This window comes from Ixodes scapularis, unplaced genomic scaffold (genome assembly GCF_016920785.2).
Source record: "Ixodes scapularis isolate PalLabHiFi unplaced genomic scaffold, ASM1692078v2 PGA_scaffold12__126_contigs__length_90152505, whole genome shotgun sequence".
Lineage (NCBI taxonomy): Eukaryota > Metazoa > Arthropoda > Arachnida > Ixodida > Ixodidae > Ixodes > Ixodes scapularis.
In genome coordinates, this window is record NW_024609838.1 from 76,891,394 (window position 1) to 76,916,897 (window position 25,504).

General features: G+C 47.3%; 1 pseudogene; it reads right to left on the reverse strand.

Annotated features, from left to right (window-relative positions):
* Positions 1-24,418: 24,418 nt before the first annotated feature.
* On the reverse strand, positions 24,419-25,208 carry LOC120845885 (annotated as a pseudogene).
* Positions 25,209-25,504: the final 296 nt, after the last annotated feature.

Genomic DNA, 25,504 nt, shown 5'->3' on the forward strand with positions numbered 1-25,504 from the left:
CAGCATGGTCGTTACTTTGCGCCCATGCACCAGTTGAAAGGGTGTCACTCCGGTGGTCTCTTGTACGGCCGTGTTGTAGGCAAAAGTGACGTACGGCAACACCTCGTCCCATGCCTTGTGCTCCACGTCGACGTACATGGAGATCATGTCGGCGATGGTTTTGTTGAGTCTCTCCGTCAGCCCGTTGGTCTGCGGGTGGTACGCCGTGGTGCGACGATGGCTGGTGTGGCTCAGACGAAGGACTTCTTGCGTCAGCTGGGCCATGAATGATGATCCACGGTCTGAGATCAGGACTTCGGGAGCGCCGTGCCGGAGGACAATGGATTCGATGAAAAACTTGGCGACTTCAACAGCCGTTCCTGATGGAAGGGCTTTTGTCTCGGCGTACCGCGTGAGATAATCGGTTGCGACGATTATCCATCGGTTTCCTTGCGTCGACGGTGGGAAAGGTCCGAGTAAATCCATACCGATTTGCTGGAATGGGGCAGATGGCGGCGCAATAGGCTGAAGAAGTCCCGCCGGTCTCGTCGGTGATTTCTTCCTTCGTTGACACTCGTGGCAAGATCGGGTGTAGTGGTGTACTGTCTTCGCAAGCTTGGGCCAGTAGTACTTTTCGCGTATCCTCGCAAGAGTCCTGGCGTAACCAAGGTGTCCCGCCGTCGGGTCATCGTGGCAGGCTTGAAAAATTTCTTCTCGAAGACTGGAAGGGATCACCAACAGCCACGCCGTGTTGCTGTCGCTGAAGTTCTCCTTGTACAGTACGCCTTGTCGGCTGGAGAAGGTTGGCAGTGTTCGAACAAAACCGCGGGGAACGGCGCTTCCTTGCCTCTCTAGGTGTTCGATGAGTGCTCGCAGCTCAGGGTCGTCTCGTTGGAGTGCTGGCATGTCGCTTACATCCAGAGCGCCGAGGAAACACTCATCGTCGTCCTCTTTGGTGCAGGCAGGACCGGCCTCGACTGGGGCCCTTGACAGGCAGTCGGCGTCATTGTGCTTCCGGCCGGACTTGTACACCACGGCCATGTCGAACTCCTGCAGTCGTAGGCTCCACCGAGCGAGGCGTCCGGAGGGGTCCTTCAGATTCGCCAGCCAGCAGAGCGAGTGGTGGTCTGTGACTACGCGAAAAGAACTTCCATACAAATATGGGCGAAACTTTGTTATTGCCCATACGACAGCGAGGCACTCCTTTTCGGTCGTTGAATAGTTCCTCTCCGCTTTAGACAGCGTCCGACTTGCGTATGCGATAACTCGCTCGGCTCCGTCCTGCACTTGGACTAGTACCGCACCCAGTCCGGTGTTACTGGCGTCGGTGTGGATCTCGGTTTCAGCAAACTGGTCGAAATGGCCAAGAATCGGGGGCGTCTGGAGTCTTCGTTTGAGCTCGTCGAATGACCTCTGGTGTTCTTCTGTCCACTCGAACTTTACGGCGTCCTTCGTGAGGTGTGTCAGCGGTGCGGATAGCTTGGCGAAGTCTCGAACAAAGCGCCTGTAGTAGGCACAGAGTCCGAGAAATCTTCTCACGGCCTTCTTGTCAGACGGCGGCGTAAATGCAGCTACGGCGTGGGTCTTCTCGGGGTCAGGTAGAACACCCTTGTTGTTCACGACGTGGCCAAGGAAATTTAGTTCCCCATAGGCGAACCGACACTTCGGTGGCTTGAGTGACAGGCCGGCGGTCTTGATGGCTTGAAGCACGGCTCGAAGTCGTCTAAGGTGTTCGTCGAAATCTCGTGAGAATACCACGACATCGTCCAGGTAGACGAGGCAGCTCTGCCATTTCAGACCTGCCAGCACGGTGTCCATGACGCGCTGGAAGGTGGCTGGTGCTGTACAAAGTCCGAACGGCATCACTTTGAATTTGTATAGTCCGTCGGGAGTGACGAAGGCAGTTTTCTCCCGGTCACGTTCGTCGACTTCAATCTGCCAATAACCACTCTTCAGGTCCATCGACGAAAAATATCGGGAATGGCGCAGTCGGTCTAACGTATCGTCGATGCGGGGGAGCGGATAGATGCCCTTCTTCGTCACAGCGTTCAGTCGACGATAGTCCACGCAGAACCGCAGGGTTCCATCCTTCTTCTTTACAAGGACGACTGGGGACGCCCATGGGCTCCTTGAGGGTTGAATGATGTCGTCGTCGAGCATCTCCTGGACTTGATCTTGAATCACTTTCCTTTCCTTTCAGGAGACCCGATACGGCGACTGGTGGACAGGAAGTGCGTCGTTGTCGGTAACAATGCGATGTTTCGCCATTGGTGTTTGGCGAATCTTTGATGTCGTGGCAAAACAGTCACTGTATTCGGCAAGGAGATCAATCAGTTGCCGGCGCTTCGTAGCTGGGAGCTCGGGGTCAATGTCGAGCGGCGGCGGCGTCGTGCTTTTCTGCTGTGGCGACGAGGTTTCCTCGGAGATTGCGGTGACCACCGCTGGCGCTTGAAGCTCCTCGACGTGGCCCACGGTGGTACCCTTCGTTAGGTGCTGCGGCTCCTCTCGAAAGTTCGTCACAAGAACAGTTGTACGTCTTTCTTGGAGATCCGTTACGCCTCTTGCGACGCCAATTCCTTTTTCGAGGAGCAGTTGGACGCTGCCTTCCAGAAGAGCTTCACCGTGCATGGCGGCGTCGGCCATAACAGTGACGAAAACACTCGACCGCGGCGGTAGGTTCACATGGTCGGCGATAACTCGGATCGCGGTTGATGTTGTGTTGGTCTCCACCGGCGGTAAAACAGGTTTCCGCAGCGTCAACTGGTTTGCCCCCTAGGTCAATGACGGCGCCATACTCGCAGAGAAAGTCCATTCCGAGGATAACGTCCCTCGAACAGTCTTGCAGAACGACGAACTTCACAGGGCACGTTTCACCGTGGATCTCGACGCGAGCAGTGCATCTCCCGACTGGCGTGATGAGATGTCCTCCGGCGGTTCGTATTTGGGGTCCATCCCACGGCGTCATGACTTTTCGCAGGCGGCGAGAGAGCCTCCCACTCAAGACTGAGTAGTCTGCTCCGGTGTCCACGAGTGCCGATGAGTCGAGGCCGTCAATAACAACGTTTAAGTTGTTGGACACCGAAGCAGGAGCGTCGTTGTGATGCGTATCGTCGGGAGAGTGGGAGCGCTCCGTCGTTCGTGGAGGCTCTTTACGTCGGTCGTCTTCGGCATCTCCACCTCCAGGGGTTGCCGCGCCTAGTTTCCCCGGCGAGGAGCGAGGGGCGACAGGCTTTCACGTCGGGGTCGGTGCATCGGCGAAGCTGGACGTCGCGGTGACGGCGACCGGAACTCTCGGCGGGACGCAGGCTCGGGGGACTGGGGTCGTCGCAGGAACTCGTCGATCTCCCGAGGGCGTTCACCATACCGGGGGCGCGGGTCGCTTGGGTGGAATCCGCGCAGCCCGAATCGACGGTATGGGCATCGGCGGTAGGTGTGGCCTGCCTCCCCGCAGTGGAAGCACAGAGGGCGTCGGTCGGGCGTTCGCCACACATCGGTCTTCCGGGGTGCACGGGGCTCCTGGCTGGCGTACTGGGGCTGGTCGTCGTGGCGTCGGTCGTGCTGCGGCGCAGGAGACTTGCGTCGGGGCGGCGCGACATAGGCGCGAGGAAGAGGCGGTGGCCGTCGGGCCACTGCGGCGTAAGTTAGCGCGGGTTCTTCGGAGACTGCTGCGCTGATGGGAACCTCTGGTTGAATGGCTCTCTGCACCTCTTCCCGCACGACCTCAGCGATGGAGAGCGAAGCTGGTCGGTCCGCGGCGGGTAGTAGCTTTCGCAGCTCCTCCCGGACGACGTCGCGAATGATCTCGCGAATGCTTGGGATGCTGGACCCAAGGTCGCAAGCGGACGGCGGAACCGCGCTGACGCCGGGTAGCCTCTGGTAGTGGCTGGCTCGGGCTTGCAGGGCACGCTCGATGTTCGTTGCCTCGGTGACAAAGTCTTCGACAGTTGTCGGAGGGCTGCGGACAAGGCCACCAAAGATGTTTTCTCTCACGCCCCGCATGAGGATTCGTAGCTTCTTCTCCTCTGTAGCCCGAGGGTCGGCGCGGGCGCTCAGGCGCAGGACGTCCTCTACGAAGCCGGTGACACTCTCGTTGGGGCCCTGGGTTCTGGTTCGCAGTAGCTCCTCGGCTCTCTCTCGGCGGTGGTGGTTGATGAAGGTAGCCTTGAGATCGTTCTTGAAAATGTCCCACGACGTCAGGGAGGACTTATGATTCTCGTACCAGTGCTTGGCAGTCCCCTCAAGCGAAAAATAGACATTGTGTAGGCGCTGCTCGTCCGTCCAGCAATTGTGGCGGGCAACGCGTTCATACTGGTCAATCCAGTCTTCGACGTCTTCGTACTGCTTGCCGTGGAATGGAGCCGGTGTCCGAGGAGCGACGGGTAGGTAGACGACGGCAGGAGCGGCGGCGGTCTGCGACTGGTTGGCCATCGACGGCTGCCTGGTCCTGGGTGGTAAAGGTCCGTATTCCGGGTGTAGCCCTTGGGTTCGGCGACTTGATCGAGTCTCGGTCTGGTCTTCGTTGGGTCCTCGGGAGCTTGGGTTCGGACTTGCAGTGCGGGAACTTGGGGGGCTGCGCTGCACGAACATGCAGTACCCCGCACCTCCACCAAAATGTCACGGGTGGTGACCAAAAACAATAGATGAACAGGAAGAAATAAACGCTTAATGTGGCGAACTTGTGCCAAAGAATAAAAGAGTATAAAAGATAATAATAGAGCGCGTCGCGGGCGTCGAAGTCGGCGTGGCAGCAGAGTCGAACGCTGGGGCGAGACTGACTCGACAAGGTCGCGGGCGGCCTCTTATCTAGAGTACGTCGCTATCTCGAAGATTCGGCGAAAGCGGCTCGAGCGTCGCGTGATCGGGGCGAGAATGAACACGCACTTTCTAGAAAACAAAAGCAGAAGATACATGGATATAAATAATAGAAGTTACGTGCGTGCGCTACATGAATAAACGGGAACTTTCTGGAGGTCCGAGACCGAGCGTTGCTTTCTCAGCCCTGAGCGCGGCAATATCATCGGCTTCGGGCGGCGGGAGAGCTTCCCCTGAGATAAGATAGGTCAAGAGACTGGGTCACCGTTGTGCCACCGCGATGTCCTTGTGTATTGCGCAAATGACTGCGAAGAAGGTCCATCCTTGTTATAGCGGTAACTGTGTTGCGTTAAGTTTATTTCCCACCAACTACTTGTCCCTTGCAGCTTTAGAAGTAGGCGGAGACGTGTGCCTGACATCCCTCATTTTGATGTCGACTTCGTGAAAGCTTCCTGGTTTTCCACATTCACATATTTCTTCCGAGATTTGTTTACTGCATTAGACCACCACCAAGCATTCGCAACGTCCGATCACTTTTCTACGGCACAAAGGACCATTACATTATACAAACTTTATACGGCAATCACTGCGTAACTTGTAGCAAACAAGAAAATTCACATGAGAAGGTCACATACTTTGTGCCTCCAAAAAGCGCTCCTGAAGAAAATATAAAGATATGAAACTAAAATGTAACAATCTTTGTGTTGATGTAGAAAAAAAAAATATATGACATCAAATATTATAAACAGCTGTAAAAAAACGAAAAAAAAGCTTTATGCTAAGGCAAGCTGCACCATGAAAATTGCAAGATGGATTGCATGGCCACTTATGAGAGCAAGCCCTCCTCTACCAATTGACTGGGTAGCAGAGTAGATTATAAACAAAAGAAAACAATCTTGGGTAGCGAATTCAGCCCGGCAAATGCGGTCACTTAAATAATATTCAGAGAGACCAAATCAAAACAGTAATATAACGCGGTTATCACAATAGAGCCAGTTAAAGCCCCCTATTCGGCTACATGATCGCGGCTTCTTTTATTTATTTTATTTATTCATTGAAACTACCGGCCGCCGTAGTGCTGCCAAGGTAGGAAAGATACATATATCAAGGTTTATGTAAAGCAAACACAAAGCGTGGTAGCGCAGCAAGAAAAAAAATTCAATAAAGAATTAGGAACACACGCAGAGTACAAAAAGATATTCCTTTAAGGGGTACCGAGGCCTGAAACTTTATAACTCAGGTAAATGGTTTATCAAGACTAGAAACAATGTCAAATACTTTGAAAAGACAATTTGATTAGGTAACACATTCTCATCATGGATAATACGAGGGAAATGAGTGTATTTTTTACACTCGGTCCTGCGCTTTATTTCAGCGATTCTTTCACTGTGTTTATTTATTGTGACCCCAGAGGTGTTGAAGTAAAAGTAATCTTTATGACTTAGGTTGTTCCCCTTCATTTATTTAAAAATAAAGTTTAGTCGATTGGTTATTTTACGTCCCTCTTTCCACGAGTGGCAACTTTAGCCGTACCACGCACGCAGGCGTACCACGCAGTTTGTTTGAAAGATTTAGTTTTTGTGGGTTTTATAACACTAAGCAGGTTTGTGATTATGTCTATCGTCACTACGTAAAGTATGAACTAACAATTTTGGGATGATAAACATACTTATTGAGACAATCACCCCTCTAAATTATGTCATCATGGCCTTATAACACATCTGTAAAAGCCGCATTATTGTAGCGTTAAGATTTTGTTTTTTTAACGGTTTGTAAGGTATAAGAAGAACACACTCTAGGTTTTCACCTCGTATTCAGTGATTACAGCGGAACCAGATTGACCTGTCTATCATTTCCGATGTTTCCAGTGTGCTGACCGTCGCGAACGTTCTAATTTTGAAACTCTATGTTGCTCTTCAGAGTGGATTAAATGGCAATTTTTCCCGCTCCGAAGCTGTACTTGCTTTCTGTTTCACGTTTCAGTAATTTACTCAAGCTGAAAACGATGATGGCCAGTTGCTTCCTTGGCTGCCGCCATGTTTGTCGTTCACCAAATCTTTGTGGCCAAAAACAACAACAACAAAAATAAACATTCACATTATCCTTTGTGCAAGCACTTAATTCGATTCCCTACTGCTCACATAGCGATCTTGGTAAACCTTCAAATTATGAAACCATCCTATTCTAGAGGTTCAGTCAAGATTCGATTCAATTATTTGGCGTCCGCAAAACCGTCCTTAAAGAAGGAAAACCTGCAGCTAACCATCAGCGGTTATTGAATCAGGACTCCACAATAAAACTTAAAGAATATTCATTGTAGAAATTCAAAATAGCTGCCGAACGTTCATGACCTGAACATCTCTCCTGGAACTAGTAATTGCAGATCTAAGGCAAACAAAAGGTTAATTTACGGAAAGTAAGGGCGCAAACGAGCTCGTGTACATTGCACATGGTTGAAAAAAACCCGAGACTGCGGGTAAACGACACAACATTAAAAAGTCTCTAACACAGCTGAAATTTTTATTTTAAACATCTGTCTATATAGGCACTTCAATACAAAAGAAAAAAAAGGGGAGAGGTTGAGAACCCTAAAGAATGCCACTTCCCACCAATGTAACCTTTGACTAAATACAAGGACAACGGACTCTGCGTCATGCACCTCTCGTATCTTTGACCCCTCGCTACCCGACCACCAAACACACTGAAAAGCCTAAGCCCATTTACACACACACACCCAAAACAAAAACAAAAAAAAACACAAACGACTTAACGTTTCTTCTACTCGAAAACCTCCAAAGATAAACCTTGAAGGTCAGAGGCCAGATTCATAAAAAAACCTCTTACCTACGACAACTTAGCTACGAAGTTTGTAAAGTTACGATCATCGTAAGATGAGGCGAGAACGGTATTCACAAACGCGTTCTTAAGTGAGAGGAGGAAAGTTACGACCTCTTACGGAGAAACGATGACTTCCGGTGCTGTTGCTATGGCAACGGCGTCTTCGGCAAAACGAACAACCAATTAGAGAGCTAGGCATAGTTCGGAGCACGTGGATTTTTAATAACAAACACAGGCTAACCACTTGCTGATAGACAGCTCTGTGTATTTCCTGTCCTGTCTGTGTGTAAATGTTTAGTGTTCAAGCTGATTCTCATAAACACGGGCGGCCTCTCCACCACCGCTTGTCTGGGTTCGTGTCCGTGCAATGGTATATCGACGCTAACACGATTTAAACGCTTCGTTGACTGCTACAGACTCGATCGCTACGAAGTTAACACAACTGTCATCGTTGGTAAAAGCCCCGTGCCAGTCATTTGCAAAGCGATGTAGATGGAAACAAACCGCCGCGGCGTTTCTCACGGCCTCGGAAGTGCAGCAGTGAGCCGACATTAAAAAAAAAAGAAGTGAAAGCCGTTTACAAATCCCTGTAACGCCGAATTGGAGCGCAGCTCTTGAGGAGGAGGAGTGAAGGGTACTGAGGGGAGGGTAGTACCCTCCTCCCTCTCCTCCTCCTCCCCTCATTCTTTAATATGCTCCGGGGGGGGGGTCACGTGACCTCGGGGAGGGGGGTCACGTGACCTCGGGGAGGCGTGACCTGGGGTCACGTGACCTTGGGTGTACCATGGGGGTCCCCTCAAGGTCACGTGACCCCCCGTGACCTCAGGGGGTCACGTAACCTGGAGGGGTCACGTGACCTCAGAGGGGTCACGTGACGGGGTCACGTGGGGGTCACCTTGGGGTCACGTGACCTTGACAGGGGTCACGTGACCTTGGGGAGGAGACCATGTGACCTCGGGGGTCACGTGACCTTCAAAGGGTCAGGTGACCTTGAGATGACATTGGGAGGGGTCACGTGACCTTGGGGGTCACGCGATCCCAAGATGACCCCACGTGACCCCCAAGGTCACGTGACCTCGGGGGTCACGTGACCTTCAGGGGGTCACGTGGGGTCACGTGACCTTGAGATGACCTTGGGAGGGGTCACGTGACCTGGAGGGGTCACGTGACCTTGCGGGTCACGTGACCTTGGGATGACCTTGGTTACGCCGACGCCGCTCAAGCCGGGAACGGGCCCCTAAGAGCTGCGCTCTAAAAGATACGTTTGAACTACGAGAGTGCCAGCAAGAGTCACGCAAATCCTTGCTCACGCTCGGGGCGGACGCGTGCGTTTGATCGAAGTGCTGGATTCAGACTGCGTTTCGGTAAGCGCTTCGGGACCGATCTTCTACGATTGCAACTCGATACTGACGTGACACTCGGCAAAGAAAGGTTGGACCAGCATCGCGCAGCTCCCACAAACTGATATAGCTCAACAGTTAAAAATGGCATACTAATGACAAAGTGTACATACCGTGTTGCGAAGGTAATCCATACGGCGTTTATTTGAGCTCTATATCACGCAAAACAAGGAGATGGAATCGAGGAGTCCCTATTCGACGACAGCGTTTGTCACCGCTGCCTCGGAAAACAAGGTGATCGAGATGATAAGGGAAATAGGTTGACCTCTGAAATTTAGTTCAGCTATCAAACTATTCATACGGGAAGGGTCCACAAGGGTCGCGCGGGCATATTCCGTTCAGCAAGCCAGCCGGTCGTGGGCAGACGGTCTTGGCCAAAAACCGTCTGAGCAATGCTGCGCCGGAACGGGTCGGAGTGCCTGCTAGGCCTATATATTCTGCTGAGCTCGCTTGGTCGGTGGGATCGTCGCCTTTGTTGCCTTTTCCGGGTGTCTGTGGATCCAGCGTTCATGTTCGTCGTGGTCGGTTTCAAGTACTACTTCATTTTTTTCTTGCTGCTTGAAGTCGGGACGCGCAAGAAAAGCAGGTAGAAAAATAAATGCCCGTTGGTCGCCGCAACCGAGCAACTGAGCGACGTTGTCGGCCATATTAATTTGATCGTAGAAAGTGCGTAAGACAGCTTCGGAGTTGTCGTAGGATTCTGTCGTAACCTGCGCAAAAGTTACGACAATTTCGTTTCGAAAATACGGATTTTCTCTCAAATTTGTCGTACGCATTTTTTTCGTCGTAAGTTCGCTTTGAGAATCCGGCCTCTGGCCTTTTTACAGCCTAAGAAAACTCCGAAGTTCTTTGTCTAACCCAAACGACGGCTTATTAACCGCGTTCGCGTGACATAGTATTGTTAATGACTCTTTTATCAATCGCTTACGGTCATCTTTTTCCCGCAACACTACTGAAGTTAAATGCCACAACGGTGCACAGTTCCTACATTCGATAACATGTCTTGACACTTCGGAGTACGGGTCTTTTTTCATTATACAACGTTTGTGTTCCATCAAGTGCTCATTTATACAGCGTTTAGTCTGTCCAATATAACAGATCCCACAATCAAAGGGTATCTTGTAAACGTCACCCGACGAACATTGTACATCCCTTTTTCTGTGTTTTATCGCGCAACCTGAAACAGTCGAGGCAAAAGGGGTCAAACGGCTCAATGTATAACCTGTAGAAAAGGCAGTGCCAATATTAAACTTGCTGGCTAACGCTTTGATGTTGTGCGAAATTTTATAAAAATATGGATGGTCTAGGATTTCTTAGAATTGACTTTTTTGGAGATATATACATCAACTGCATTAAAATATGTTTCTGAGGATATCCAGCAACCTCGAAACGTTCTGTCAGTCGACGAAGAGAAGAGCCAATAAAATGTTAGCATGACTTCTGTACTGTTGAATTGACAGGATTCCGACTTATTCCTAGTTTGACATGTTTAGAATGGCAGCTATTGAAAGGAAGAAGAGGTTTTGCTGCGAACTTTCCGGACTCCCAACAAAGGCCTGAACTATTCCTAAGTTGAATATCGAGATACTGTAAACGGTCCGTTTGGCATCTGGTTGTGACCTCTACCTCTACCTTTGGGCGGCAAATGAGCGTTCGGCAATGCCTAGTTTATTTTTGCGGTAAAAAAGACCGTGTAAATTTTTTTTTTGTGACACCCTGTTGACTCCATACAAGAATCTGCTTTCGATGCTTCTTTCGATGCCAATTTCGATGCGTGCTGTGCTGCTTTTCCTCGATGGTGCAATTTCGTAAAACTTTCACCGGGTCTTCAAAGATAGGGCTACCGTCCATGCTGGGTTTTAAAAATACGTTTCGTCACACAATTTCAATCAAGCACGAAATATTACCCACGCTATTTTGATGGCAGTCGGCGACCACAACTGCTAGAGCGCTGTCTGCCATGGATGGATGACAGTAGCTGCAGCAGCTGTATCTTGGCTAGAGGTAATATAACTCTACGAAAAATATGGCCGCCAGCGGCCGCATTCGCGGAGTGGACAAACGCGATCCAGCAATTGTCATAGAGATCACTGGGGCAGAGTGACTTCGACTTTATACTTGTTTATGCAACACAGGCTGGAGTGATGCTCGTAGTGATGGGCCCCGGCTTTCCGTATTCCCTGCTATAAGTCAACGCATTGCAAGCTTATACTGAGCCCAATCAGTTGTCGTTGTGCCCCGAAAAGATGGTGTAACTTGCTCGTCTGAATCCATTGAACGACTAATGGTCACATCTGTGTTCTCGCGAACCCGCCCAGAACTGAAGTTATCGGCTATCGGAGATGCAAATCAAAATAACCGGTGAAATAATGGGGGAAGTTTGGAGCTTCTTAAAATAAACCCGTCCCGAAAAAAATATGTGAAGTTCTTTTTTGCCTTCTTTCCCCGTTTCGAATCTTCAGTGAACTTCACAAAGGTTTTATATACTATGTACATGACTTGAGAATTGACGGAACAGCACACGGCAAAACAGTACGCAAGAAAACAGCACGGTCAAGACAGCACGCGTCAAAAAATCACAGCGTCAAAACAGCACGACGACAAAACAGCACGCGTCAAAATAGCACGCGACAAAACAGCACAGCGTCAAAACGGCACAGCGACAAAAGAGCACGCGCCAAAACAGCGCGGAGTCAAAACAGCACAGCGTCAAAACAGGACATTGACAATAGAGCTTGGGTTTGGCGTTTTCGATTTTAATTATATTGAAATTCAGCGCACATTTTTCGGTTCTTATTTCAAGCAGTAGTTTTCGGTTTATTGCTGAGTATATTTGTAGACCCATAGACTTTTCAGTTCTTTTCGGTTTATTGACGGAAACCAGTATACTGACGAAAATGCAATATTTAAACGCGTTTCTTTAAAATGAATACTGAGTGAGCCAGGTACTGAATTTCTTATTTGTTGGTGTCCGTGGCAGCCGACGCGACCTGTTCTGCAAGACGCACTGGGGCCCAATCGTGATCTGGCATTGTCGTCGTGGGCTCGTATTTGTACACAGGACGAACATGAGCTTTACTACCACTTCAGTCGGAGCGGCAAATACCAAAATCCGAAAAACAGCAAGCATTGTGCTCTGTGCGCCTTTTCCCCAATTTCACGACAGCGAGAGGTGGTTAATTTGCGCAGTCCAAGAAACGACAATAAATCAATCGTATTTATGCCCTCCTCTAGTAGACGGAGGCCATGGGTGTTAAAAAACTGTGCGGCATTTACGGATGCCCTTTAATCTTATTGTTCAGTTCACAATTAAACTCTCTTCTTTGATCAAAGAATTCGACACACAAATCCCTATCAGGTGAAAAACCCACATTTCGTCCAGAAGACCATTGCATCGGTTCAACTTTTGTTGAAAATTTTGCCGATCTCGGAGACAGGCTAAAAACTGCGGAAGCAAGTGGTCATACGGTCAGTAATGAAGCACATTCCCCCACCCACACCTCCAAACGCCCACGAAAATACTGACCTTTTTCAGTTAAAACCGAATTTTTAAAAAAGATTTCGTCGTACTTTTACTCGTTTTATTGGCTTATACCGAAAACGCTGAACCCTAAATATAGTGATGGAGTTAAAAAATGCATGTTTCAAAGTAGGTCCTGTAAAAGAATGGAGGGTCTAGGCCAATTCCTCGAAAGTCATCTCGTCGACGGCCAATTTGTCGAATCCGTTCTCATGAGAGCAAGTTGGGAGTGGGGAGTATACTCGATGCGCACATGAAGGCTCCCTGGACAGTACCGAAGCCCCCGCTGTTGCGTATTCTGGCTATTTCTTGAGAAGTTCTGCTAACATTGACGCTGAAGTTTGCTAGTGATGTCGTCTACAATAAATGAATCAATCGCACGACAATGTGAGTTGTTAGTTTTTAAAAATAAAACAGAAAGTGTGTGCGGCAACGGCGTACTTAGCCCACGCTGTACGGCAACAGCACTGGGGCTATGGCATGTTTCTGCTTCACCGGTTTCCACTCGATCGAAGCCTTCGTCGGAAATAATCTGTGAATTTAACTCAAAACAACTTCTCGCTTGCAAGCTGCAGCCACGTGTTTCTGGAACATTTTATTCATGGCGAATGAACCCCGCAGAATCGTTGCCCATTGTACACCTTGAATTCGGTCGACATTAAAGTTACCTTATCTTCCCGGTTCTATCAAGGCATCTGTAATCGGCGCATCTCCTGCTTTTTGGGGAGACGTTCTACGCTCAGATGGTAATTACGAAACGACGAGTACTACGGAACCTCATCGGATCGCCGTAAACCAGACGGTTCATAACTTCAACTTATGGATTTCTTTTTCCCAATGAGTTTTCATCTTTCGTTGGTTCTAAAAAAAAAGAAAAAAAAAAAAGGTTAGACAACGCGCTTAACATCGAAGTGAAGATATCACCTCTAACTACCCACTCTCTTCAGTGATCAGCGTAGTTAAGTAGTTAGTAACTACTGCAAACTTCGTCTGTTTTCAGCAATAGCACAGCAGCTCCAGTCGGGACACTGACTCAGCAATGAAATAGGCAATAGATTGCTTTATAACCTAGCGACAATATATGAAAGGGTTAAGGAGGTTCGAAATTATTTGCGCAGAGAGAGGTGAAGAGCGCGCTCGAAGTTGCGACTTGCGTGCTGTTTTGTCGCTGTGCTGTTTTGCCACCGCGCTGTTTTGGCGCGTGTTCTTCTGTGGCTGTGCCGTTTTGACGTTGTGCTGTTTTGTCGTGTGCTATTTTGACGCCTGGTGCTTTGTCGCCGTGCTCTTTTGACGCGTGCTGTTTTGACCGTGCTGTTTTGTCGCGTGCTGTTTTGTCGTGTGCTGTTCTGTCGCGTACCCGAGAATTAGGTAGTCTCCCTAATCATTGTTAAAAAATAACACCCGATAAAACACCCTCATCCTTGTTTTTCTTCGAGAAAAATATAAGGACCCACATAACAACACGATAAAAAAAGTTTATCAGGTAGGTCATTGTAATGCACGATTACCGTGATATCGTTCTTTATAATTTCTTTACATTTGATTAACAGACGAGCTCGAATTCTTAAAATAAAAAAGACTTAAAGTTTGTGAAAAGTTCAGAACCTTGTAGAAGCTCCGCATCGAGCTTTAAGATTTCTTCCTAAAGCCGGGTCACACTGCCCATACATCATACAAAATTACAGTTTGCAAAATCGAGTCACCGCAATACCCATGGTTCGAATGCCTCGGCATTTGAATCACTTATCTCTAGTGGACTAGAGTTCGAATCTGTTTGCATACTGTCTTTTGTGTAATATATAACCAGTGTGACCCCTGCTTCAGACCACACTTCGTCGCACCACGCGGTGACAGCCAAGTAGAGGGTAATGATCTCGCGCTGGAAGTGAAGTTTCGAATCTGTTTTAAGCTGTCACCGAACATACTTCGATTATTTGAATCATCTCAGAAACTACACGTGTTCTTCCATGAATAAACAGATACTCAGGCAAGAACATTTTTTTTGTTGTTTAGACATTGAGTAAATTCCTATAAATAAAATATGTATAAAAAATGTTTTCACATTCTTTCAAACCCTATTGTTTTATCCATCGAATATTCACGCGAAAGAGCGCTTTGTTTACCGCACAGGTGCCGCTGAGATGTGTAGGCATACGGGGACTGTTCTGGAATTTTTCTTTTTTGTATTGTATTTCGGTTTCAAGTGTACACGTTGCCACTGCGCAGAAAAAACACAAACGAAAGCAATACGAATAAAAATAACAAATATTCAATGTCGTTCAAGTCATGGCGTTTGTTCGGTCGTGATATTTTCTGTGACCGTTTCCAAAATAAAATCATGGTCTACACTGCACGCTTAGCTCCGCGGAGTCGTCCAAGCCACACGACCTTTCAGGCACGTTTTTCTTTTTTTATTTAGGCGATGGTTCTAAAGAGTAGTACATATCGCTTGTTAATGTAGTCATTGCTGTGCTATTGTAAGATCTGCTAATACTACGGGCCCTGGGCTGAATGTTCTCCAGTAAGTTGCGAGAATAGATGTAGAAAAAATGGTTGTTTCTAACGTAAGAAGTAAAGCGTGTTTTGTGCCAAAACAGAAACCGAGATAGCTGAGCATGCACTTGTAGGTTGTTGGGCCGGAGTATTCATTTGGAATGTTCTCCGACGTACATTGAAGAAAGCGTTGTCATTTGACCTATATAATATTAGGTATGTGGCTGCAGGGAATGTGCACAATGTACTGTACGACACGGTTATGCGTTCAGGCCTACACAGTTTGAGTAATTCTCAGATGGCTGGTTGTCACGTTGATTTCGATGCTTGACAGTTTCACGAACATTTAAGAGAGTTACTAAAATACGTTGTAGGGGTGTGGGAGACCCAGATTTGTGCTCCAGATTGGGTTTTTCTACTGGTGAGAGCGATGAGGCGATGCGTTTGAGGTCTTTTAACCTTTCTATGTTAGCCGCGGAGTGGCTGCATGGCCAGCCTTTTAAAATTATGCGTCGCCCATTGTACTTATATTATCTGATTCGGAAAATATTAAAAAACGGCGTAACATTGCGGTAATCTCTCCCCTTCGTATGCAACGGACCTAGGTTCGATACATACGGGTGGCAGGTAACCTTTTTCAAGGATTTGGCGAAATCGATGACGGTACACCCTACTAGCCCAACTACAGCATGAGCAAAAGCTACACCTACGAGATTAACAACGGGCATCATTTCCAGTAAAGGGAACCACTGTCGCTGCAAAACAGTGATCATAAGTGCGGTTCAGGGCTCGAAGTGGAATTCCAGCTCTGACGGTCCTCGGGTTGAGGGTGTGCGTGTAACGCCTAGTCTTTCGAGTCAATGAGGCATTCAGTTATTGTTTATATTAATATATTCGCACTCCCTGGTAAACTTCATTTCTTTTGGTTCAATAGGCAGTCAGGTTTGTCCGAAAGCTTAGCTCAGTGCAACGTTACTAAAACGCTCAGTCGGGAAACTGCCATAGGAGACGGCTTGAAAAAGTGGCTCCGATCCGTACTCGAGAACCGAGCTAAACACGATCGCAGCGCCGCCAGTTTTCCCGCCGCGTCCACTCCGTGAACTGCACGGCCGCATCGGCCGAACCCGATCCGAGCCGGTCGAGGTCGGCGAGGGCCGGCGGTGGTTGGGGTCAGTTGGGGCTGCGTGCATGTTCGACGGCGAGGCAGCGAGGTCGAGGTGTAGACAGCCCGACATAATCGATAATCCGCAATCCGGCCGTTCAGAGTCCCCAGCTCATCACCTTCATTGGTCATGTTTAGTAGCGCGGAACAGTGCACCGGATAAAGGTGAATGGAAAGATAGAAGCGCGAGACCAGCGCTTTTTTTGTTTTCTCCAGCTCGCGCGCTCGAGCAAAGCCTGAACGCACGAAACTTCCAAGCTCGCGCTTCCAGCTTTGCCTGCGCTCGCACTTAAGGTGAAACGAAGTATAGGTGTGTGTTATTGTGACACAATGCTGTTTCCATCGTTATTTCGAGTAGAGTAGTTTAAAAGTTTCGGAACACTTTAGGCAACTCTGAAGTACCCACTGTTTTAACGTGGATACCTCAAGAAATTGTAGGATTCCATCAACGTTGGATGCCATCGAGCGTGTTATTTTTGTTTCTACTAGCGCTGTGGAAATTTAGTGTTTCGAAATATATTGCTGTGCCGTTCAACACCCGCGCACAAGGTAAACAAAAATAGCAACGTGCATGACCACAACCTCCTGCTTATTGGGACATCGCAGCAGTAGTATCAAGGGAATTAATTGGAGACGAGATTTTGCTTTTGGTTAATACTCAGCGCAAGTTCTTTACTGTCAACTAGGAGCTAGAAGATGGCAGGCCGTGCGTTCATTTGGCTTTGTTTAATTTCATTTGTCCGACCGTGTACCTATGTGTCGTGCCGCAAATATCGAAGCTATTTTTTGTTTTGTTTTTTAACTTTCTATTTAATATGTAAAACGAACAAGAGTGATGAAAATGTGTGATAATAAGCCTAAATATGTGTGATAATTATGTGGAGAAGCAGCTGGAGTATGTATTTTCATTCTGCCTGCATGTAATAAAATATTTTTCACTGCTCTTTTTTTTTATCAAGTTCCTCGGAAGGACATAACTATGGCATAAACCAGTGGTCGGCAACCAGCGGCCCGCGGGCCGGATCCGGCCCGCGAGGCAGTATTATGCGGCCCCTATACCCCCAGCGCCCCCCCCCCCCCCCTTCCAGCGTGGTCAGCTAAAAAAGAAGAAAAAATATATAAAGTTGTCCAATTTGCTGCCCGTTGCCTGCATTCACGAATGACAGACGAGAACCTCCACAATGTTTTGTGACTCGCAGTAAGTAGCTTGAATGTGGATGTCCGTAGTTTGTCGAGCGCAGTCCAACACCAGAAGTCTTACTGAGAGGAGTCTAGGTTTTTGTGGAAATGTTGTATCTCATGTCGTGTGTCGCGAAATGAAGAAACTGTTCATTTTCGATTTATGTACGTCAGTGTGAGTTCGTGCAAGTGTTCTTTTTTTTTTTTCTTAATTTTAACCCCCCTCCCCCTCCTCCCCCGCGGCTTGCCGTCCGGCCCGTTTCACCTTAGCTTCACGGCGATTCGGCCCGCCGCGCCGAAAGGTTGCCGACCACTGGCATAAACCTCCCTTGGGGAGGGAATTCAAAAGTTTGTGCCACGTCATAATAACTGGCTTCATCTGTGCAGTGAGTATCTGGAAAAGTAAGTAAAGTATGTATCTACATTCTGTGCATATTATTAGATGTTTCATCGCTTTTTTCTTTTTTTACACTTTGGGGGGACAAGGGTGAAAGACGACGGGGTGGAGGGCACGAGACAAGCGATCAGCTGAGGAGGCACGAGCTGGCGCTGGACACAGCGTGCTGCACAAGGCTGGGGATGTGCAACAATGACGAAGTCCGTCTGGCCCCTGGCAATCCCTGGAGCGGTCCACCAGTGAGGTTCGGACTAGGACTGGCTAGCTCTGGCCATTTTGCCTAGGCCATGACGATCCTAGAATGGTTTTGCAGCGACACTCTGGCTACGATAGCCCAGGACACCTAGCCTACGCAGCACTGGCGTGGGAAGCACGATCCGAAGGCCTGGACACGGACTCGGAGCTCTGAACCACAGGCGACAACCAGGGTCGACGTACCTGGACAGCCGGCTCTCGAGGACGGGCAACCGGGAGGTGAACCCATTAGCTGTCTTCTCATTGCATTTTGCCACTCCTTGGGAGACAAGCGAAGTACAGCCCGATCGGGCGGCGATTATCATAGAGCGACCCCACAACATTTTATCTAAAGTTGAAAAACAAAAACAACCCTTTTATGTCAGTTGAAGCCGCAGCGAATGCTTAGCGCTCCCAAACAATGGCCAATGGCTGGTGCCGTTTAGAAAATATGGTGAAAAAAATGCATCGTTCAAGATGAGCTTATTATCTTTATGAGATAGATAGGGCGCCGACTGTTCTGATAAGGTATGTATAATGTACTTGCCCCGGTTCCCTGCCGCATGACTACAGCAGAGAACGAAACTAACAGGTATAGGCAGGGCTCTCCCCACAGTGGGTGGCAGTGGCTTTGCCACCCACCACTCCGACTGACCGCCCACCGCTCGATTATGCCACAGGATGACAATGCAATTTTGCCTGCGCACATGGCTGCATACCATCATACTCAGCAGGCCTGCGCACCGCCACATTATCGCAACTGCTGCCGCTCTTTCGAAAAAGGAGTGTGGAGCCGCAGAACACTGCTGGCAGTTGAGGGGGGTATGTTCGGCCTAGGAGAAACACAAACTACACAGATGCGACGAATGCGGAGCAGTTCTCTCCGCAGGCTTTCATTTCATTTCATTTCATTTCATTTCATTTATTTTTCCCTCAGGGCCCGAGGGCATTACAGAGGGGAGTGGGTTACATAATATAAAGTAAATCTAAGATATGCACATGAAACAGAACAAGAAAAATAACAATAGGTTAGTCAAATTCTGGAATATAAATATTGGCAATACAGTTTTTAAACGCCACACCATCGGAAATCGATACCGCAGAGGCTGGAAGGTGGTTCCAGTCAAGAGTGGTGCGAGGTATGAACGAACTATGAAAAGATGTAGTTTTACACGAGGGTACGTCCATTTTATGTTGATAATCGAGACGTAACGAGATGTAAGGTGCAGGCGTTAGTAACCTTTCAGGTAGGAAAGGGTTATGATGGTATAGCTTGTGATACAGGCATAAGCGAAACATTTTTCTGCGCAAAGCAAGCGTTGGCAGTTTTACGCCCAATTTCATTGATGTTACGCTAGCGATGCGGTGATAATTAGTGAGGCTGTAGCGAGCAGAACGGTTTTGGACCGCTTCATCTGCAAGGGTTAGTACGTCAGTACCGGGGTCCCAGATGGAGGAGGCATAATCCAGTTTTGAGCGAACGAGTGTTTTGTAGAGAAGTAATTTTAGCGACACAGGAACTGTTGAAAAATTCCGTTTTAGGAATCCGAGCATGCGGTTAGCATTATTTGTTATGTATTGGATATGAGAATCCCAAGAGAGAGTGGATGAATATGAACGCCTAAATATTTATAACATGAAACGTGCTCTAAAGAAACATTGTTAAAAAAGTAGCGAGGAGTGTCATTTTGGACACGGGAAATTCTCATGACTTTGCATTTGTTAACGTTAAGCTGCATATTCCACAGGTTACACCATTCTAACACACTGTTAATGTCTGACTGAAGAGAAATGACATCTAAATTATTAGTTACTTCACGGTATATTACACAGTCGTCGGCGAATAAGCTGATTGAGGACGAGACACTGGCGGGTAGGTCATTTATAAATATAAGAAAAAGCAGAGGTCCCAACACAGAACCTTGGGGAACCCCGGATGTTACAGAAGATAAAGACGATGAAGTGTCATTTACAAAAGCAAATTGGGACCGGTTAGTTAAAAAGGCATGAATCAAGGAAAGTACGTTAGCGTCGATATTAAGTTTGCTTAATTTGTGAAGTAGAAGCCTATGTGAAACCTTATCAAAGGCTTTCGAAAAGTCCAGGAAAATACAGTCGGCCTTCGAACTACGATCAAGAATGCGATGAAGATCATGTGTGAAAGTTAGTAACTGTGTTTCACATGAAAAGGACTTACGAAACCCGTGTTGCGCGGGAGAAAAGAAGTTGTTCGATTCTAAAAAATTTACAAGATGTGAGAAGATTATATGTTCTAAAATTTTGCATGAAATACTTGTTAGAGATATCGGACGATAATTGAAAGGAATATGCTTATCACCAGTCTTATGCACAGGCACAACCTTTCCCACCTTCCAGTCACCGGGTATAGAACACCAACACTAAGAGATTGCTCGAAGAATTTAAATAGTATAATGGACGAATATTCCTTGGTGTTTTTTAGGAACTTGGAGTTTATATCATCAATTCCTGCAGAACAAGACATTTTTAGATTATCGACTAGGTGAATAATGCCGGCAACGTTGAATATAATCGGAAGCATGGGTGAAAAATCATTTTGCAAAAGAAGTGGCACAGTCGATGAATGGTCATGGGAAAATGAGGCGACAAATGTAGAATTTAAAATAGACGCACAGTCACTAAGCGACACTGGTTCACCAACGTCGCTAAAAAAAGATACCGAGGGTTTTTCATTGCAAGTGACCACATTCCAGAACTGCCTAGGGTTATTAGTAAGCATGGATGGCAGAGTTACAGAAAAGAAATGAGCCTTCGCGTTCTGAACTGCCATTTTGTAGATATTAGAAGCATTGTAATAATCGGACCATTTAATGTCATTATTTGAAAACTTAGCGGTTCTAAACTTCCTCTTTTTCTTGTTAGAAAGCCTTTTTAGCGCAACGTTAAACCAAGGCGCTTTTGAAGATACGGAGAGATTCCGTAACGGTATGAACTTGTTAGTGAGACGCACTACTTCCGATTTAAATAATTGCCAGTTTTCGTCAACAGAACGCTCAGAAAAGCGCAATAAGAAAGAATCAAGAAACACACAAAGTTCATTATTGATAGCCGCGTAGTAACCTTTACCATAGTCACGTATTCGCTTGCGACTCGTAGGCGAGCTTCCAGCAGGAACATTAAGGAAGAAATGTATTATAGAATGATCACTGAGACCCTCCATGTTGCTGATGGAAGAAATTAAAGTAGGTGATGTTGTTAGTACTAGATCCAAGATGTTGGATGCGGTTGGAGTGCTTCTGGTAGGAAGAGAAACTAGCTGGGTAAAACTGAAATCATTGCAAAGATTTATGAACTCGGCTGCGTCAGTCGAAAACGGGTGACAATGGGTATGTAAATCATTCCACACAATATTCGGATAATTGAAGTCGCCAAGAAGGACGATAGGAACGGAAGGAAAGCGGACCAGTATGGAGTTGATTGCATCATGAAGGTTGTTCACAAAAGAATTATTACAGGAAGGTGCTCGGTAACATACACCTAACACAAGTTTTTGATGATTCAAACAAAAGCAAATGAACAAGATTTCTAAATCGCTAGTCAAGCGTAAACAAAACGATTCAATGTGAGCGCCAACTGCGATTAATACACCTCCTCCAGTTCTATCACCCCTATCACAACGATAAATGTTGAAGCGCTTTTCGCAGCAAAATATTTCAGAATTCTTTACCCTGGAGGAAAGCCAAGTCTCAGTTAAAATCACGATGTCAGCGCAGCAGGAATCAATGACAGAGCACAGATTATCTCGGTGACGTATGACACTTCTTATATTAGTAAAAACTACGGACACCTGTTTTGCACCGTGGCGTGAACCATCCCCCCTCACGACCTGCTATGATGATGTAGATGCCCGCGAATTGCTAGAAGAGACTGGCGCTGTATCTTCTGCCGCACGCGCCTTAGCGCCATTACTGAGCTCGAAGATAGTATCATTTGAAGAGTTATACATGTAGCACTGCCTGTTAATAAATAGTTTATTATACCGCAACTGAAATACGCATTTTTTTGTTTTCCCAAATTCGATTAGTTTCCTTCTGGCAAGACGCGTTGCTGGTGAAAAGTCTTCACTCAGGTATGTGGCGCTTCCTTTTAGTTTGAACCGTGAGAAAAATATTTTATCCTTGTCTTTAAATGAAGAAAACTTTACTATTACTGGCCGACATTTATTAGCGACGAAGGGCCCAATTCGGTGCGCGCGTTCAATGCAGTCGGGAGGAGCCTGAGTATCAAGGATATGGGAGACAATGTCAAGCACTTTTTTTTTCACTTTCAGCCCAAGTTTTTGATTGAACGTCTGGAATTCCGTAGATAACTAAATTATTTCGGCGCGACCGATCTTCCAGATTATCAAGCCGATTGGCGAAGTTAGTGCTTTCAGCAAGACACTGCTTCGCGCGAATTTCATTGTTGGCAAGCCCAAGTGCGGATACTTTTGTTTCAACAAGAGAAAGTCTAGTTCCAATAGCGTTAATTTTTGCTTCAATGACGTGCTGGTTTTCTTTTATCTCTTTTACAGTATTAATTAAACTTTTCTGCCCTTGCTCCGCCCTCAAAGAACGGTCATTCAAATCTTGCATCATCTTAAACATTTCTGCGAACTGCTTGGCTTGGGGTTCTGTCATAGGGCCGGGGTTAGTCTCTACATCGCCAGAAAGAATTAGTAGCAGTTTTAAAACGCCAATACACTCTACAAGCAGTTCAGAACAAACAATGGGGCATGGAAACGAAAAATAAAAGACATTGTTGGTTTTCTTAGCATGTAATGACGGAATGGAACCAACCTGCACAACGATGTAGACAGGGTTAGACGACGTCATTCTCCGACTGTTTCCATGCCCACTGACGGAACTGTAGGTGCTTCCCGGTCTTGTAGGAAAACCGTCCATGAATGATGATGTCGATGCGGCGGCTTGCGCGAACGGCACGAGGACTAGCTGCGGCCACTCGGCGGAAACATTGAAAGTGCCGCCGCCAGAGCGTGTCAGGTTGAAAAACGCCCCTTGCGTTATCGCCGATGGTGCGGTGAAGGCTCGAGGGTATGACGATGGTCCTGTCCACGAGATAGTCAGGGAAGCCAGGATCTGCACAACGATGTAGACAGGTTAGACGACGTCATTCTCCGATTGTTTCCATGCCCACTTGTAGGTATGTTTCCACTTGTAGGTATGTTGTTCGAGTAAGACTAAAGCAGCTTAGTTTCATAATAAATATTTATCTACTCTTGTCGCAATACAGAGCAGCAATGTTTTGCACTTACTAAATAAAATAGAACAATGCAAAACAAACAGCAAAAATGAATTCACAGTAGGAGAAATCTCAAGCTTTGTCATGTAGCTCGAGTTTGAAATATGAATATATTAGTGAAAATTTACCATTTCAATGTACAGAAAAGTGTGAATTGCAGTTTTTGGGGGGTTACAAGAGAGCCCTGAAAAGCATGGTGTAGGTATTTGAAAAGAGCTTAAGAAGGTCTTCACATGACATTCCCTACCCTAGTTGTATGTGTTGAAATTTCTCTAGAAAAAGCAGTGAGAGTAAACCGCCGTTCACACATATGCAACCGAGTAAGACCGAGAGAAACCAGACGAGTTTTTAAGCCTCTTGCGATGTCTTAGGACCGAATGCGCTGCAGCGGAGCTGGTCCTAAGACGTCGCATGGGGCTTAAAAACCGGTCTGGTCTCTCACGGTCTTACTCGGTTGCGTATGTGTGAACGGCGCTTTATGCGTAAACAGCAAAACGTCCTATTGTCTGTTATAGGTTAAAAAAATGAAAGCTGTTTACAATTTCCTGTAACGCCGAATTAGAGCGGAGCTCTTGAGGACAAGGAGGGAGGGTACTGAGGGGAGGGTATACCCCTTCTTCTTCCTCCTCACCTCCTCATCCCGTCTGCTACTCCTCCCTCCGAGCGGCGTCGCCGTCGCCGTAACCGTGAGGCCACGTCGGCACCGTGCCGAAACGTCCTCGCGGTTATGCCGCCGACCCCGCGAGGGCAGTTCGGCACCATGCCGCAACGTCCACCGCGGTTACGCCGACGGCGACGGCAACCCGTTCAAGCCGGAAACGGGCACCTAAGAGCTGCGCTTTCAGATAGCAGGACAAGAACCTCCCCTGACTTCTTTAACTATTTTGACTTGAGCAGAGTGAACACTAAAGATGAAACTCAATCATGGTGAGCAGACAGATTTGTGAGAATGTCTTATCCTGCTATTCTAAACTTACAACAGAATATACCTAGGGCGATTGGCAAAAGCCTCTCATTAACACATCTCCAGACCACAGTCTGCAATAGTGCACCTACTATGTAGTAAATTGGTAAAAATAGCGGTTATCAAAAGTTGTGGTGGCTGAATAGTTATACTTAATGACCTACAGCAGCTTTGCCTTTTTCCTTGCTGTTGCAACCTTCTCTGACGCACTTAATTTTTTGCATGTGTCCTTAACAAAAAAGTGGATTCTGAGTGTAATGTAGGACATCAAGAGCTCTTTGGTAATGCTGTCCTGGTGTTTCTTGCATCCTAATCTAGAGATCTGACAGCCATCAAGGGCATCCAGAATAATCCAGAACGTCTCCCCACAGGGGCTTCCTGCTTCTAAAGTTGAAGCAATCTGCCGCTCGATGCTCTTAAATAGCACAAACATTTTGTAGGAAGGATGCTTGAGGCTCCCTTGTTTGTACTCTTTTTGAAGAGTCAGCCATGCCTCAGGGTAATGTGCCTCTGTTGATTGAACGTCTTCGAAGCACAATGTGCATTTTGTATGCTTTGAAAGTGAGTACACTATGTACCCACAAAGGCAATAAATGATGCAGTCTTCCCTTGACGGCACATAGTAATTGTGGTCGGACGTGCTGGCCAGTTCTGGTTCTGCGGCACTGTCACATATTTGGGCAAGCTTTGTTTCTATCTGCTTTAGAACCTTTGTCATGAGCTGAGACATAGTCTTTTTTCTTCTTCCTCATAGTTTCCTCCATGGTGGCAAGGACGCGCGTTGACTCCCCTGTGACACTCCCTTGGATACATGCTTTCATAGGTGTGTAAAGGCTGAGAAGTATGTAGATATGGCTGAAGCTGATGATGGTAGGGTGGTCTTCATCCCCACCGAAAGAGTGGATCATGCCGAAGAATCGCTGCAAAAGAATCAACTTGGTTACGAACATTTACATTGTATACCACAGTTTCTAATTAGCTCCAACGGATCTTGGTTTAGTTTCCCTGTGAGGACGTACTCTGCCCCGCTGCCCAGAAGGTCAGTGATCAGGTCCCGTGCTGATGCCAGCGTTACACGTAGGGACTTCACGGTCACTTGTGATGCAAACATGGATGTGCCCCTGGTCCTGTTGTTTTGCTCAGTGATGTTCACCAGCTCGAGAAACTCTGTGATTGTCTGCGATGAGTAAGAACGGGGCACATATTCAGGATATTTTGAGCTAACCAGTAGTAAGAATAAGGAAAA